The 16,950-nt window shown below is 54.9% G+C and overlaps 1 pseudogene; it reads right to left on the reverse strand.

Moving 5' to 3' along the window:
• Nucleotides 1–5,880: 5,880 nt before the first annotated feature.
• On the reverse strand, nt 5,881–6,369 carry LOC123929947 (annotated as a pseudogene).
• Nucleotides 6,370–16,950: the final 10,581 nt, after the last annotated feature.

The raw sequence follows: 16,950 nt of genomic DNA on the forward strand, positions 1-16,950 counted from the left end.
CTGCTCAAATGGCCTGGGGCAGGAGCAAACTTGGCAACTTTCAGAACCAGCAATGAGTGTAGTGAAGAAAGGGGGATTGTGGGGGCAATGAGATGAGAGACCAGGCGGGCTGGGTCATGCTGGTCTCTACTGGCCACAGGAGAGATGGGGATTTCATATTAAGGATGATGGGAAATGGGGTAGGCGGTGTGAGCTTTCAAGTAGCAGAATGATGTAGCCTGTTTGACTTCTTAAGCACTTTGGCTGTTGTGTGGACTTTGGGGGGAAGATAGAAACACCACAATCCTGGGGGCGTGGATGATGATAGCAGCAGGGTGAGGAACGAGGTTAGGGACCTCGTTTGCAGGTAAGTGGGCAGAACTTCAAGGACAAGCATGGCACCAGGTGAGGGGTGCAGAGAGAGATATCAGAGACTCCAAACGCCCAGGACCTCACCCAGACATGTGCCCATGCCCTGCCTCTCAGGCCCACAGACACTGCTAAGCTCCATTTTCTCTCCCCTTCCTCCTAATAGGGCTTTCTGGGGCTCTACCGGGATGTGGCCACCACTTGGGTCCCAAGGCCTCAGTCCCAGTCTGGGGAGCCCTGGGGAGCTCTGCGGCGACTTTGACCAGCAGGTCCCATGTAGGCGCCTCATCCCACCTCGGCACTGGCAAGCAGGGATGGCTGTCACTAACAGGGAGCCCGAGGCCTGAGCAGGACAGCCCAGTTTGTGCACAACGGCTGAGTGTCCTCTCACTGGGCCTGTTTTCATGACCCTAATGCCACCATACTGTGTATAAACGAGTGAGTGTTTTTATTGGCTGGCGCCAATAAAACTTTATTCATAGAAATGAATGACCGGATGGTCAGCCATAGTTTGCCGCCCCCTGGATTAAATCGTCACCCTACTTAACCCTCAGCTGGGACTGAGGATGGAAGCATTCTCTTCCCTTATGACAATTCCCAGGCTTTGGAAGCCAGGATTCTGAAAGAATTCCTCAGTTTCCCCTACATTCACCATGTTTTCCGCGGGTCTTCCCTCATCCTCCTCTCAAGAGTGACAGTGGCCACGCCCCTCGGCCCGGCCTCGCCCTCAGGACTGCTAACGGCCTGTCTCGCCTTATCCTGGGTCTTCCCAGCAGCGCAAAGGGGCTAGACTGTCCACCTGCACAGCAAGTTGGGAGAAGCCAAGTTGTGTGGACCCAGGGCCGAGAAAACCCTTCAGGACAGACACGCGAATCCCCTTCCGGAGGCCAGAAGTCTGAACTCAAGGTGTCTGCAGGGCTGTGCTCTCCCTGCAGGCACGAGGGGAAGTCCCTCCTCACCTCACCTCGTCCTGGAGGCTCCTGCCGTTCCCAGGCCTGCGGACACATCCCTCTGATCTCTACCCTGTCTTTCTGCAGCTGCCTTCCGTGAGCCTCTGTGTCCTCCCCTTGTCCTACAAGGACACCGGTCACTGGATTTGGGGCCCACTCTAAATCCAGAATGATGTTGCCTTGAAATCCTTAATCACTGCCCACAAAGACCTCACTTCCCAATAAGGTCATGTTCTGAGGAGCCCAGTAGCCTTGAATTTTGGGAGAGACTATTCAACCCACTATAGCTGAGATCAAACCAGAGCCCACCTCTCTCCTCTGTCTCTGACCCCCTCCCCAAACTTCTCTCCCTCTCCCTTCCCCTCGGCAACCCCTTCTTTTTGCCCCTCTGCCCACCCTGAGCCTCCCTGTCTCCAGCCTCCTTCTCTGCCTCTTCTCATTCTCCATGGTGCGCCCCCTTCCCACCCCCAACTGTGTGGATCATGGTCAAGTGACCCTTAGCACCCATGCCCATCGCCTTCTCCCATGGCTCTCTGGCCGGTGAAGCTAGAAAGCTGGAACTGCGTTCCTGGGTTCCTTGCAGCTGGGACGGGAAATCAACTCTAGATACACGGCCTTTCAACACACTGACACACAAGACCAGAAGGGAGGAAGTGAGACGGGGATGTCTCCCTGCTGGGGAGCTGTTCTGCTGCTGCAGTCTCGCAGGCTCAAGCGTCCTGCTTTGTGAGGACTGAGAGATTGCCCTGGCATCAAGGGCGCCCTGACTTGGCTACGGCGCCAGTTCCTGATTGCCCACCATCCAGACTCTTGCAGAACAAGCAGCTCTCCAGGACGCTCAGTCCTGCAGCCTGGTTCTGTTCATTGCTGCATTAGTCAGGACTGGCAAGGTGATGCTGCGGTAACAACCATCCCCCACATCTCAGTGCTTGTGAAAGAATAACAACGGAGCAGCGACTTTTTACATACGACACCAGAGACGTAGTCCGGCAAGGAAAGAGGGAATAGGTTGGATCTCATGAAAAGTTGGCATTTCTGGTCTACGGAAGACAAACCACAGACCGGGAGGATGTATTCACAATGGAAATATCTGAGAAAGGACTAGTATCAGAAATATACAAAGAACTCTTTTAAAAATGTACACACACAGGGGCGCCTGGGTGGCTCAGTGGATTAAGCCGCTGCCTTCGGCTCAGGTCATGATCTCAGGGTCCTGGGATCGAGCCCCGCATCGGGCTCTCTGCTCCGTGGGGAGCCTGCTTCCTCCTCTCTCTGTGCCTGCCTCTCTGCCTGCCTCTCTGCCTACTTGTGATCTCTCTCTGCAAATAAATAAATAAAAATCTAAAAATGTACACACACACACACACAACTCTTAAAACTCAACAATAGGAAATAAACATGCAGGAAAATGTTCCATACCATACATCATTAGGGGAATGCAAATGGAAACAACACACCCGTTAGAATGACTAAAATGCACAGCACAGGGCCATCTGGGTGGCTCAGTCGGTTCGGTGTCCAACTCCCGATTTCCGCTCAGGTCAGGATCTCTCAGGGTCCTGAGATCGAGACCGGCGTCAGGCTCCACGCTCAGCCGAGAGTTTGCTTAAGATTCTCTCCTCTCTCTGCCTCTCCGAACTCTCTCTCTCCCTCAAATAAATAAATAAATCCCTTTTAAAAATGAAATCTCTAAATAAACAGACAAATGAACGAACAGATAATCCACAGCACAGGCATCAGGCATCAGGAGCGGACAAGGGTGTGGGGCAGTGGGAACCGTCATTCCCCGCTTGTGGGATGCAACACAGTTCAGCCACTCTGGAAAACAATTAGGCGGTGTTTGGATGGAATTTTCCTACGCGGAGGCACCAACCCCCCAGTGTGCCTATATTTGGAGAGAGAGCCTTTGTGGAGACAATGAAGATTAAATGAGGTGATCAGGGAAGGGGCCCTGATTCATAGTCTTATAAGGAGAGACACTACATAGTCCTCCTTATCATTCTCTATCCCTGTCTCCCTCTCTCTCTCTCTGTCTCTCTGCCTCTTTCCGTCTCTCTCTCTCTCTCTCTCTCTCTCCTCCCCCTTCCCTCTCTCTCTCTCTTTCCCACCCCTACCATATGAAGTCACACCAAGAAGGTGTACCTCCAGAACTTGAAAAATAAATAGCTGTTTTATAAGCCACCCAGTCTGTGGTATTATGTTACGGTGGCCCTCGCTGACTAAGACAGGCAGTTTCTTAACCAAATACGACATAATCTTACCGTGCAATCCAGACATCACGGTTCTTGGTACTTACCCACATGACTCGAAAACTCAGACCCACCCAGAAACCCGCACGCGGATGGCTGGAAGAGCTTTACTCATGATTGCAACCAAGATGTCCTTTGCCAGATGAACAGGTAAACAAACCGTAGTCCATCCATCCAGCGGAATATGATTCAGCGCGAAATGGAAATGAGCTATCGAGCCACGAAAAGACACAGGGAAAAGTTAAATGCAGATCACTAAGTGAAAGAAGCCAATCTGGAAAGGCTACGTACTCGATGATTCCAACTGCATGACATTCTGGAAAAGACAGAACTACGGAGACAGTAAAAAGATCAGCGGCTGCCAGGGCTTTGAGGAAAGGGAGGGATGATCGGCAGAGCACGGAGGGTTTTCAGGGCAGGGAAACTCTTCGGTAAAACTATTCCGTGCCATTCTGCATTTCTCAAAACCCTTGCAATGGGCCCCACCAGGAGTGAAGTCTGACAGTGAACCAGGGACTGGTTGGGGGATAACAATGTGTCCGTGTACGCTCATCAGCTGTAGCAAATGCCTGAGCATGTGGGTGCTAGGGAGCGGGGCAGGAGCCGGGGAAATCTGTACTTTCCATTCAATTTCATGTGAGTCTGAAACAGCTCTAGGAGCGTCCCAGGGTGCAGTGAGTCAAGCATCTGACTCTAGGTTTCAGTTCAGATCGTGACCTCAGGGTCGTGAGATCGAGCCCCACCTGCACTGGATTCCACACTCAGCTCAGCGGGAAATGGGCTTGAGAGTCTCCCCCTCCCTCTGCCCTTCTGCTCATGCGCTCTCTCTCTCTCTCTCTCTCAGATTAATAAACAAATATTTTTAAAAATGGAAAAAATAAATAAACCCGCTCTAATTTAAAAAAAAAAAAAGGAAGGGAGGGAGGAAAACAGTTGATTTGTCTTGCTCGTGCCCCACACCTGACCGAGGGGAGCCAGAAGACCACACATATCAGAGTCACTCCTTACAGCAGGGTCCGCACTGATCAAGACTCTGTCTTACCACGGTGTCAGCAGGTCAGGGCAAAGGCAAAGGGAAGAATTGCACACCTGCCCTCCAGGCTGCTTCCTAAAAGTGCTGTCCTCACTTTTGTTCCCATTTCATTAGCCAGAGCAAGTCGCCTCCCACCCCTGACTTCAAAGCAAGCCGGGAGTGCACCCTATCTTGCCTGGTGCTAGGAGGAGAACCCAGCGCTGCTGATGGGCGCGGATCACCGTATTCTGCGGTGGTCTGCACAGAAACCCGCCATCTCTCTCCCACACGCACACACGCACACACTTCTCAGCAAGCCCCTGAAGTCCTTGCTCACTCCTCCCTCACCTGTCAAGATCAAGGAGCCTCTATGTTGGGAGGGAATCATTTCCAAATCAGCCAGTTTCCAAATCGGAGAGGGCACCTGGGTGGCTCAGTGGGTTAAGCCTCTGCCTTCAGCTCAGGTCATGACCTCAGGGTCTGGGGATCGAGCCCCGCGTCGGGCTCCCTGCTCAGCAGGGAGACTGCTTCTCCCTCTCCCACTCCTCCTGCTTGTGTTCCCTCTCTCACCGTGTTTCTCTCCGTCAAATAAATAAAATCTTTTAAAAAATAAATCAAAAATAAAAATATGTATTTATCGAGAAGCTACGCCCCGCAGAGCCAGATATCATCATTTGTGACCAGATATAATGAAGCATAATTTACGCATAAGTACAGGCTCCAATTCTTAGCGTACTGCTTAATGGGTTTTGACAAATGTATACAACCACGGAACCAGAGCCACTATTACGACCTTGAACGCTCTCATAGACCCAAAAAAGTTCCTTCACGCCCCCTCGTGGTCAACCTTTTCCCCAGCCCCAGCCCCTGGCAAAGGCTGATCCGTTTCTGTCCCTATAATCTTGACGCTCTGAGAATGTCACATAAAGGGAATCGTAGTACGTAGCCCTGTGATCTTGGGTTCTTCCGCTCAGCACAACGCATCTGAGATTCACCACTGGTTTTGCCTGTGCCCATCCTTACACCAAGAGCTCCATCCTTTTTATTACCAAATAATATCTCATGGTGTGAGCGTATCACATTTAGCTTCTCCGATCATCAGCTGATGCGCTTTTGGGTTGCTTTCAGGTTGTGGCAATTATGCATAAAAGCGCCCTGAGCATATGCATGGACGTCTGCTTGCATCTCTCCTGGGGAAACAGCTAGGAGCGGAAAGCCTGCATCATACGGCGAGTGCACTTGTTTTTTATTTTTATTTTTATTTTTTTTAGCTACACAAAGGCAATTTATTAACAGAAAACAGTCATTTGAGGAATCCTGTTCACAGACGGCGACCACGGCAACAGCCCTTCCTGCGGTTGCTATCGGAGGGGACAGGGGTGACATCCTCAATCCACCCGATCTTCATTCCTGAGCGGGCAAGGGCTCTGAGGGCTGACTGGGCCCCAGGTCCACGGGTCTTGGTTCTATTTCCTCCTGTGGCCCGTAGTTTGATGTGGAGGGCAGTGATGCCCAGTCCTTGACCTCTGGGCTACACCCTGGGCAGCCAACATAGCAGCGTAGGGAGAGGACTCATCTCGATCAGCCTTCACCTTCATTCTACCAGTCACGCGGCAGATGGTTTCCTTGCCAGAAAGATCGGTGACATGGACAAAAGTGTCATTGAAGGATGCAAAGATGTGACAGACCCCAAATACATTTTCTCCTTCCGCTACCTGAGGTCCAAGGCTGATGACCTGTTCTTCCCTCTTTTCCTTCCCCTTGCGAGGTGCCATTTCTGCGCGTCTTCTCCAGGCTCCGCTCCCGGAAAGAGAGAGAGCGGCAAGTGCATATTTAAATGCATAAGAAACCGCTAGACCGCTTCCCAGAGTGACTGCCCCATTTCACATTGCCGCAGCGACGTCTGAGCGTCCCCACCGTCCCGGGTCTTTACCAGCACTTGGCATTACCCACTTTTCACACATTAGCCAGACTCGTGGGGCTGTGCCAGTATCTCAGGGAGGTTTCCACGCAATCCTCCCTGGCGGCTAACGACATTGAGTCTCCTCCCGTGTGCTTTCAGACCCTCGGTCCCTCTCCGGGGAAGTGTCTATTCTGATCTTCCGCTCACTTCGATTGGCTTATTTTCTTATCATCAAGTCGTGAGAGTTCTAGACTGGCTTGGCCAAGAGAACACACAGGCCGAGCAGAATCTGCACAAGAAGGGAGGGGCGTCTGCTGCCGCCGGTGCCCTTTGTCACCCAGCTCCCGGGCCCTTTGTGCGTCTTCAACACCAGTCCCCAGACTTACCGGGCCTTTTCAATGTGAAGAGCTTTCCAGGCTTTCTTGCGAGGGGAGGGGTGTGGGCCCTTCCCCAGCCCGGCATCCAAATCCCCAGCCTGTCCAGACCCTGTGCAAAGATCCGTTCTCTCTCCTCCCTCCGTCTGTCTCCGTTACCTGACAGCCTTCTCACTGCAGAGCCCACATGGCTCCAGCACATCTACTCTCCACAGACACCTGAAGCCCAGCCCTGCCTCAGGGCCTTTGCACTTGCCATCCCATCTACTTGCAATGCTCTTCCCATGCCTTTGTCCCTCCTTCCATCAAGCCTCTGCTCAAAGGCCACCTCCCTAACCACATCCTCTTCAGAATTCACTCCCACCTCTCTGTGCCCTCATCTGGCTCTTGCTCCCAGCCAGTATCCAACATCACTGTGTTTCCGTTTGCTTCTGTGTCCGGTGTCCATCTTCTGCCGAGCTGAAGATTCCCAAGGGAAAGAACTCGGCTCGCACTGTAACCCCAGGGTCTCGCACATCGCCAGCCATCAATGAATAACGTGTTAGGTGAATACGTTTGCTAGAGAAGACCCACAAGGATAATGTGAAATACCAAATGTGACTGTCCTTCACGGCCTGCTGGGCTGCCAGAGGAAGAAACCAAGGTTCGGAAAGGTACGGTGGCACAGCGGGGCCACACGCTCAGAGCAAAGGACACCTGAGCCCACTCCCCTCCCCACGAGCCACCCTCCTGCCCACCCTGCCTCGGGCCCAGCGTCCCAGAGACACACACTCCAAACACACACACCGCACGCCACTCGACAGGGTCTCCTGCCACGGAGACACACCCAGCCCCACACAGGCAGGAATTCTCTGCACACACCCACATACACAGGCACGCAGCCTTGCACACTCAGGAATTCCATCCACACACAGGCACACAAATTATGTGCACCCTGCCTCCCACACCCTTGTGCCCACGCGCCCACAGCAGCAGGCCTGGGTGACTGACGGGCCTGGGACGCCCATGGGCCTCCGTCACCATGACAACAGGCAGCTCCTGCATCTCGGGCGGCCAGGGGAAGGGTGTGCATCACAGTGGGTGCTTCCCAGAACAGGAGCATCCCCGGGCTCCTCGTAGACCCCTAGTGCCAGCCCCTTGTGCGCACAGAGCAGACCCTTTCAGACGTGCACAGAACACGTCCCGTTGTCATCCGCATAGAAGACGCGGCTCCCACTCCCGAGTGTCTGCCTGTACCAGGCATGTTCGTGTGCCCAGCGGCTTCACAGCCCCCCTCCACAATTCTCACAACATCCTACCAGATGATTGCTGCCAGGGAACCCATTCTGCAGGTGGTGAAACTGAGGATCAGAGAGGGAAAGTGTCTTGCTCAGGGTCACACAGCAAGTCAACAACACGAGCGAAAATTTGAACCCAGGTCAGCCGGACTGTGAAGGATCTTCTTTCCACTGCCCTGCCCTGTATCCGAGCCCTCCTCTATCTTTTCGCACACATGCTTTCCAGGCAGGAGCAACCAACCCTCAGCCCTCACTAGTGCCAGAATCGGTACTATCCTTGTGGAGCTTGATAGGTAGTGAATTCCCCATTGGGAGCAGCATTCAAGAAGAAGCTGTCAGAGCTGCTCTGAAGGATCAGGCATCAGGAAGCAAGGAGTTAGATGAGATGACCTCACATTCGTCTTTGAGTTGCAAATGACAAGGGAAAAATTATTGGCAAACATAACTGGTAAGTGACCAGCTTCAGGAACAGCTGGATCCAGCTCTCAGATATCAACAGGAGACTTCCTCTGGGTTCACCTTATTCTCAGACCAGCTTTCCCTTTCCCCAGGGTGGCCCCCACGAGCTCCAGATTTGCATCATACAAGCCTATCAGCCCCCAAAAGCAAATTCAGTCAAGTGAATGCAAGAGGCACAAATAAAATTGGAGGTCTAATTCTAAGTGAATCCCAGCCCCTGCCTCTGGGAGAGGACACTCGGATGCACTCTTATTTGGCAATACGGGGCACCCTGCAGTGTCCTGAGCACTTTACAAATATTAACTCACAGAAATTCCGTGGCAGGCCGGTGAGGCAGTCACAATCTCCATTTCATGAATGGCGAACCTGACTCACAAAAGAGCGAAGCATCACGCCTGAGTCAGGTCTTAGAGCCACACGGCTCCTCCACAAGCCAAGCTCAGGAGACCGTACCTCTAAACAAAGACAGGACTGTTCTGCTGAAGGCGGCTTTCCCCCAGGAATGCAGAGGATGGCCCAGGGGCATCACTGAGCACTGACTGGTGCCCACTTTCGGGAGCCCAAGGCTTACTACAGCCACCAACCCTGACACCACGGGGGCATCGCAGGGCTCAAAGCTTCCATGCCATACTGTGCATGGCCCCTCTAGTCCTAGCGCTCCCATCTGTAAGGTGGGTGGGTTACTCCATTCAAAAGGGGAGTACCCGCGTCAGTGGTAGAACTTTCTGTGATCATAGCCACATGCAGCCACTGGAAATTTGCAATGTACAGCTACGCGACTGAGGAACTACGTTACATATTCTTGTTTCATTTTTATTAACTGAAATTCAAACAGCCACACATGGCTAACAATGCCCATACTGAGCAATGCAACTCTAGGGTTCTAGATGAATACCAGATATTAATGTGGATTTTGTTCTATTTTTACCCAACCCTACCCCACGCTTCAATTCCAGGCAGGCTCCTTGCATTCCTTTCTAAGGGAGTTTCACTGGGCTCTCTGCCAGCCAGGAAGTGTCAGTTACCTGCCTTGTCAAAGGTGGTGGCCAGACTGTGGGGTCCCAGGACCTTTGCATCACTCTAGAGGGGAAGAAGAGTCCCAGTAATGGCTGAGATGCACATTTCCACCAGTCAGCAGGATGGGGGCTTAGAAGAGGATTTCAATTGATTTAAGATGAGACAGAGTCAAGCCAGCTTCTGAGGGGCAGCCTCTCACAGAAAACCCACACAGTCCAGATTCCTGGAGCCTGGTTACCCCCCTGCCCTGCACCTGCCCTGCCTCCCGCCAGCCGCTGGGACCCCGGTGTCCTACAGGAACGAGGCAACACCCACCCACCCACCATGACCTCTCCCGACCCAGCTCTGGGTGAAAGGTAGGCAGGGAGGACATCCTGAAATGCACATGTGTGAGTTTCCCAGGGACACGGTAAGCGATCACCAGAAATTTGGGGGCTGAAAGCACAGACGTTGATTCTCTCCGCTCCGGAGGCCGGAAGTCTGAACGCAGGATCAGTGGCTGACGTGGTGGCGTTGCGGCAGCACGTTCCCTCCAGGGGCTTGGGGTGGCGGTGGGGGGTTCATCCCTTCTTTCTGCCAGGTCTTTTTTTTTTAAGATTTATTTATGTATTTGACAGACAGAGATCACAGGCAGGCGGAGAGAGAGAGAGAGAGAGGAGGAAGCAGGCTCCCCGCTGAGCAGAGAGCCCGACGCGGGGCTCGATCCCAGGACCCTGAGATCATGACCGGAGCCGAAGGCAGAGGCTTAACCCGCCGAGCCCCCCAGGCGCCCCTCTTTCTGCCAGTTGTGCTGCGGTCTCCCTGGGCTCGGGATTGTGACGTGTCACCGCCTCCCCTGCGAATGTCACATCTCCCTCTACCTCTCTTTGAAGGACACTTGCGACGGCAGTACAGTCCATCCAGATGATGCCGGACAATCTCCCCATCTCAGGGCCCTTAACTCAATCACACCAGCAGGGACACTTTTGGGGACCACCCGTTCTATGGGTCAGGATATAGGTATCTTTGGGGCCATTTTCAGTCTGCCGCAGCAAGCCCCATGGGATCTGAGCCAGAGCCCCCGACACTCTGTGGCCAGCTCCCAGAGCCAGCTCTGGCTTTGATCAGCTAGGTGACCAAGTGGGGCCATGTACGGCAACGGCTTTTGGAGACCCTGCCTGGCGTTGACATCATGCGCCTCGTGGGCTGTGTGGTCACAGCCCAGTGAGAGAGCCCTAGAATCACGGGGGGTGCACCAGAGAAGCAGACTGGGGAGACGGGGCTGGGTTCCAAGGGAGGAGAAAGGAATGAATGCAGGGATAGGTGTCCTATGGGCCAGGCACTGAGCGGGGACCTCCACAGTGTCCCATTTTATGTACCCTCAGCCCTCCTTGACAGACTACGAAACTAAGGCTCACAGAGATAAAGGCTGAACAACCCCATGGAACAGGCGTTATAAGCTCCAAGCTGCACAGGGAAGAAGGTCAGCTCGGAGAGGCCAAGTGACTTGCCCCAGGTCACACAGCAACAGGCGGCAGGCTTACATACCCTCCGACTGACCCAAGTACCCATCTTCCTGGAGTCTCAGGAGATTCCTTGAATCCGGAGTTTGAGCCGGTCCTGGGGGACAGACAGAACTCTAGGAGTGGAGAAAGAAGGTGGATGGCTTCTGAGAGCTGAAGGGACCTATAGGATTCTCTCTAGTTTCCAGAAGGAGGACACGTGCAGGGTGGGGACCAGCATCTCTGCCATTGGGCAGGTGCCTCCTCTCAGGGCCTGCAGGACGGAGGCCACCAACGAGCGGTCCCCAGGGAGGGGGTAGATCGAAAGGGGCCATTCTTACTCATAAATGTTTCTCCAGGACCTGCCACGGCCCTCCATCCCTGTGTCTCCGCTCCTGCCGGCCTGCTCCCTGGGGAGGAACAGCAGGGATGAGAGCCTGCGCCTGCCCACACACCCGGGCCAGCGGGAGAGGCGGAGGAAGGCCGGGAGGCTCCAGAGGCGGGGAGCCAGTGCGCGGGGAACCGGCCCGGCGGAGCCCCTGGGCCCGCACTCAGGCCTCAGGCAGGCGCGCATGTCCACAGCCCACGTGCGGACGCACCCCCACACAGACCCGCCCGAGGCACCAGGGCCGTCCTCCGACCCCCACGGAGAGCCACCAGCCCATCGCCTCAGGCCAGCACAGAGCCCGTCTTTGAGGCCCAAACTCTGGAGTGTCCAGGACTCCCCTCTTGCTCTCCCACAGCAGCAAAGCCTGACAATTCCACCTTCAAAATGTAACCGGGATCGGCACTTTTCACACGGACGCGGCTCGTGCCCCGACCAGGCCCTGGTGATGCCCATCTGGACTCCTGCAGTGGATGCCTCGCAGGGCAGCAAGAGCCTCGGGGAGATCAGCCCCTCACTCAGAGTCAGAGCGGGAGGTCTCGTGTGGCCCCCACAAGCCCTTTCTGACCCTCTCTGCCCCTCACTCGCACTCCAGCCCCACAGGGGCTAATGGTCCCGCCGTGCTCTCTGCCTCAGGGCCTTTGCACTTGTTATTTCCCCAGCCCAGGCCCTTCCTTTGCTCTCCACCGTTCCTTACATAACCAAGAAGCCACTTTCCCACCCTCCTGCCCCTTTCTAGGCTCCCGCCACATCTAGGCTCCTGCCTGTGTGTATACTTATCTATTTTCTCAGTCTGATTCTCCACCCCCGCAAAAAGTGGCTCTGCGAGGAGGAGTTGTGCCTGCCTTGGTCACCATTGCCCCCCGCCCAGCCCAGCCCAGTCCCTGGGCATCGCAGGCGCTAACCTGTGGAGTGAAGGAGCCACAGACAGACACAGGCGGACGGTCATGGAGACCCGTAGGGACAGGTGAGCCGTGCACGCCTGTGCACATGGGACAGAGAGTCCTGGTGACCTCACACACACGTGCGCGTGTGTACACACCCACACACACGCAGACAGGCTCCTGCTCCAACAAGGCCCTGGACAGCGGACAGGCCCTGGCCTTGCCAGCATAGGCAGCTAGAGTGTTTGTCCCCACCAGGGGCCACCGAGTCCTGCCCCAGCCGTGGCTGCTGATGCCCCCGCTGGGCACCTGACTAATCTCGCCAGTTTCCTGGAAGAGAAAGAACAAGTTGATTGCAGCTGGACCTTCAGACACGGAGAACGGCATCCCAGGGCTCAGCGCACCAGCCGGATCCCCAGCCTGCCCTCCTCCTCCTGCCTCCCCATCCGTGACTCATCACAGCCCCAAGAGAGGTAGAGACCGCCCAGGTGTCACTGCCCCCATTGAGCAGAAAGGGAGGCTAAGCCAGGAGGCCAGAGCCGATGAAAGTGGCCCCCTGCCCAGCACCGCCCTGGCTGGGGCTGTCACTTCCCAATCTGACCCCAGTCCTGGTGGTCACCCTGGGTACCCCGGGCACAGGGGCATGTGGCCGCACACACACTCCCACCAGCCAGGCCCCTCCAGCCCTGTCTTGGCTGATGACTTTCCCGACAGAGATCGATAGAAAACATTTTATCTCCTTCCCCAGGGGCAGCTCAGCCTCAGAGCAGCACGGGCTCCTGTTACTATGGCGACCCTCTTGGACCTCCCTGAGTCCCTCCCACTCCCTCCCCACATCTCCCCCTCCCCATCCCCCACTCCCCACTTCCTAATCCCTCCCCTTCCTTCCTCCCCCCACTCCCCACCTGCCCTCTCTCTGCACCCCTGCCTCCTCCCCCGTCCTGCTTCCCAGTACTCAGCTCTCCTCCTCCCCCCCACTCCCTAGATCCCCTCGCTCCCCACTCCTTCCCCACTCCCCCTCCATCCGCCCACTTCCCCTCTGTACCCCACTCCCTATTTTCCACTCCTCCCTACCCCATCCCCCACTGCTTACCCACAGCAGACATTCCCTGTGCTCCACCCCACAGCCCAAGAGCAGGTTCTGTCCCACCCCCTGCTGTCTGGCAGCTGGACAGAGGCCCTACACCTCCTAGATGCCCCATGGCCGAGGGGGAGTGGCCTGGACCAGACCAAACTGCAGCTCTAGAGCCCAACTCAGCCTCGTCCCCCAAAGTCCTCAGCGTTCTGTGATTAGTCACTGTACTGGTAAGCTCAGTTTCCTCTCCCAGTACCTCTGTGATAGGGCTGCTGTGAGCCCCGGCTGAGCACGAACCTGGGAAGTACGGTGCACAGGGCATGGCCGTGGTCACGGCCAGCAGTCGATGCTCAAGAAATACCAGCCTTCTTTGGTAAGCCTCAGTCTGCTCATCCATAGAATGGGTATATGATAGATTACGGTTGTAAAGACTAAACGAAATGGGGCACCTGCGTGGCTCAGTGGGTTAAGCATCCGACTCCTGATTTCAGCTTAGGTCATGGTCTCAGGGTCGTGAGACCAAGCACCTCACTGGGCTCCATGCTGGGTGTGGAGCCAGCTTAAGATTCTCTCTCTCCCTTTGCCGTCCCCCTGCTATCTCTTTCTCTCAATAAATAAGATAAATGAATAAATATTAAATGAGAGAAGCACACAGTTGGGCCCATTGCCCGGCACATTCTAAACACCGAATTCTCAGGAAGGACCCTGGTCTGGGCCCTGCTGACCGCCGGGAGGAGCTGGGAAGAACAGCTGTGCCCTGCCCTCTGGGGACTCTTGTGGTGGTGGCCGGGATGCCTCATCAGCGCTGTCTGACCGCAGGGCTGTGTGAACTTCCCTCCGCCCTGCCTCTGCGTCCCTGTCCCCAGGCCAGAATCCACCTTCTTCCTTCTGCTGGGAATGCTTCGCCCCATGTGGCCAGTCAGCCGGTCGGCAGACCTCCCGGAACAGGAACCCGACCTCCGGGGTCTGAGTCTCAGCTCCGCTGGTCTGTGTCAGATGAATAATGGCCCCCAAAGATATCCATGTCCAATCTCCGGACCCTGTGCCTGTGACCTCAGATGGCAAAAGGGACTCTGCAGGCGTGATTACGGCAAGGGTCTTGAGATGGGAGGAATCACTTACCTGGTGACTCACCAAAGTCACCACAAGGGTCGCAGAAGACAGAAGCAGGAAGGTGACAACCAAAGCAAGGGCAGCAGTGACCTGAGGAAGGGGTCACAAGCCGAGGAGCGGGGGCAGCCCCCGGAATCTGGATAGGCAAGGACACGGGTTCTCCCCCTGGAACCTCCAGAAGGAACCAGCTCTGCCCAAAGTGACTGACTCTGGACTCCTGACCTCCAGGACAGTCAGAGAACATCTGTGTCATTTTCAGCCACCAGGTTAGTGGTGACTGGCTGGCAGCCACAGGCAACACATACCCCCCCCCCATGCCTCGCTCCCTCCCCTGCAGAATGGGCTAATACGGTACTTCCCCTCCAGGGCTCTTGTAAGGTTTAAATGAGTTGATGGGTGCAGAGAGCTTAGAAAAGGAAATGGTACTGTTTTTAATCATTGATGTGCAAAAACCATCCACGAGGTCCCGCAGAGGACAGCACCCCTGCCCTCAAGAAACTCTCCACCTGGAGCAAGAGAGACTCTTAACACAGGCTGATCGCGGAGAATGCCATCGGATCGCGGAGAATGCCATCGGACAGTAGGGTCCAGGCGCACAGCCGAGGGAACCAAGGCCTAATCTGCCTGAGGAGCTCTGGGAGGGCACCCTGGAGGAGTCCGTTCTTGAGCTGAGGCCACAAGGGTGTGAAGGGAGCAGCCAGACTGAGCCAAAGAGAAAGGTGCCTCAGGCAGATAGAACAGCAGGGAGGGATGCTCAGAGGAGTTGGAAGGACCTGCAAGTCATTGTGCAGGGAAGGTTGCGCATAAGGGCCGAGCCAGACTTGGGGTGTGTTTTTGGGGGGCGGGAGGGGGGCAAGTCAGGGAGTCACGCACTGGAGGGGAGCTACTGTTGGGGCCACTTCGAGGAGGGTGGGTGTGCGGCTTACGACTGAGGACCAGAGACCAGTCACAGAGGCCGTCACTGGGGAAGGACCAAAGGGTAAAACGCTCAGGGTTTCATGACACCCTGGCAGGGGGAGGAGGAAAGCAGAGGGAGGAGGGGATGGTTTCTCCACCGAGGGGAGAGTGGTGGGAGGTGCGGGGCGGTGGCTGGAAGCCATTCCCGTAGCAGCAGCAACTCCGAGCTATAACTGAGCACTTACTACATGCCTGCAGCGAGCAAAGTGCTTCCTCCGCCTCCTCTCAGTCTCAGCCCCCAGACTCAGAAACCCGAGCAGGGGAGGCGGGGGAGGCTGGGGCGGGGAGGTAATGGAGTTGTGTTATAAAAAGGATGAAGAACTGTTTGGAGACTGCTTTTGTAAGACTTTTCTATGATTAAAAAAAGGAAGGAGGAAAATACATGTTTTATGGGTAGCTAAGCGCTTTCATTTTCACCACTGACAATAACAAAACCCTGGAGGGCCCACCCCCTCTGTTTAAGACAGACCTGCGGATCGCACACCCCTGGGAATACTGCATGCGTAGTAAAAGCTTAAAGGCCAGCAAGGGGGCAGCGGCGGTGGGGTGGGACCCTATGATCAGGAACGCCGCTGTACCGGTGAAGGTTTCTTTCTTGAGCTGATGAGAAGGGATTCAGTGGCCATCACTGAATTATTCTCTTACCTTCTTGAATATTTTAACTATTTTACAATGAAAAACGGAGTGACTGCTATTCTCCAGCTCTCCGCTAATGCAGGTCTGAGGTCCTGAGTCATGTTCAATTATAAGGCTGCTGTCCTAGCCAGCCTGAATCCCTTCATCACATCCTGCTTCTGTTTGCATACCCCCAGAGACAGGAAACTTACTCTCTCTCCAGGTGGTACGTGGTCCTCTTTGAACAGTTCTAACTGTGGGAAAGTCCTTCCTCATGGAGTCAACATCCTGCTCCAGGTCCGCCCACCCACTGCAACCACACAATCGGTATGCTGGTATACAAGGCCAGGGCAGTCTTCCAGATCTTTGGAGACAGTGGTTCTGCTGCTGTTCTCACGTTCCTCATTTTTCTGCTCTGGGTAAAGCAGCTTTGGTTCTCTCTGAGACAAGAGAGAGAAAATCAGCTCAAACTAATTTATACAAACAGGTGAATTTATTGGTTGTGTAACTGAAAGTCTAGGAGTCTCTGAGCTTCAGGTATAGCTGGATCCAGGTGCCCAGAGGGCATCACTGGATATATCTCCATACAGCTTTTCTCCATATTGGCTTTATTCTCATGTCCACAGCCAATCCTGGAGGGGCCTGGAAAGCTCAACAGCTCTAGCAAAACTCCCAGAGGGCTTGGGTCCTGTGGCTATTCCAGAACCAGTCGCTGTGGATGGGCAAATGGGGCACTCTGATTGGCTAAATCTGAGTCATAGGACCATCTCTGCATCCCAGAGGTAGGGTCAGCCTGGCTGAAACACATGGGGGCTGAAAGTGGGAAAGAATGGTCCCCACGGGAAAATCAA

The sequence above is a fragment of the Meles meles genome, chromosome 18 (assembly GCF_922984935.1).
Source record: "Meles meles chromosome 18, mMelMel3.1 paternal haplotype, whole genome shotgun sequence".
Classification (NCBI taxonomy): Eukaryota; Metazoa; Chordata; class Mammalia; order Carnivora; family Mustelidae; genus Meles; species Meles meles.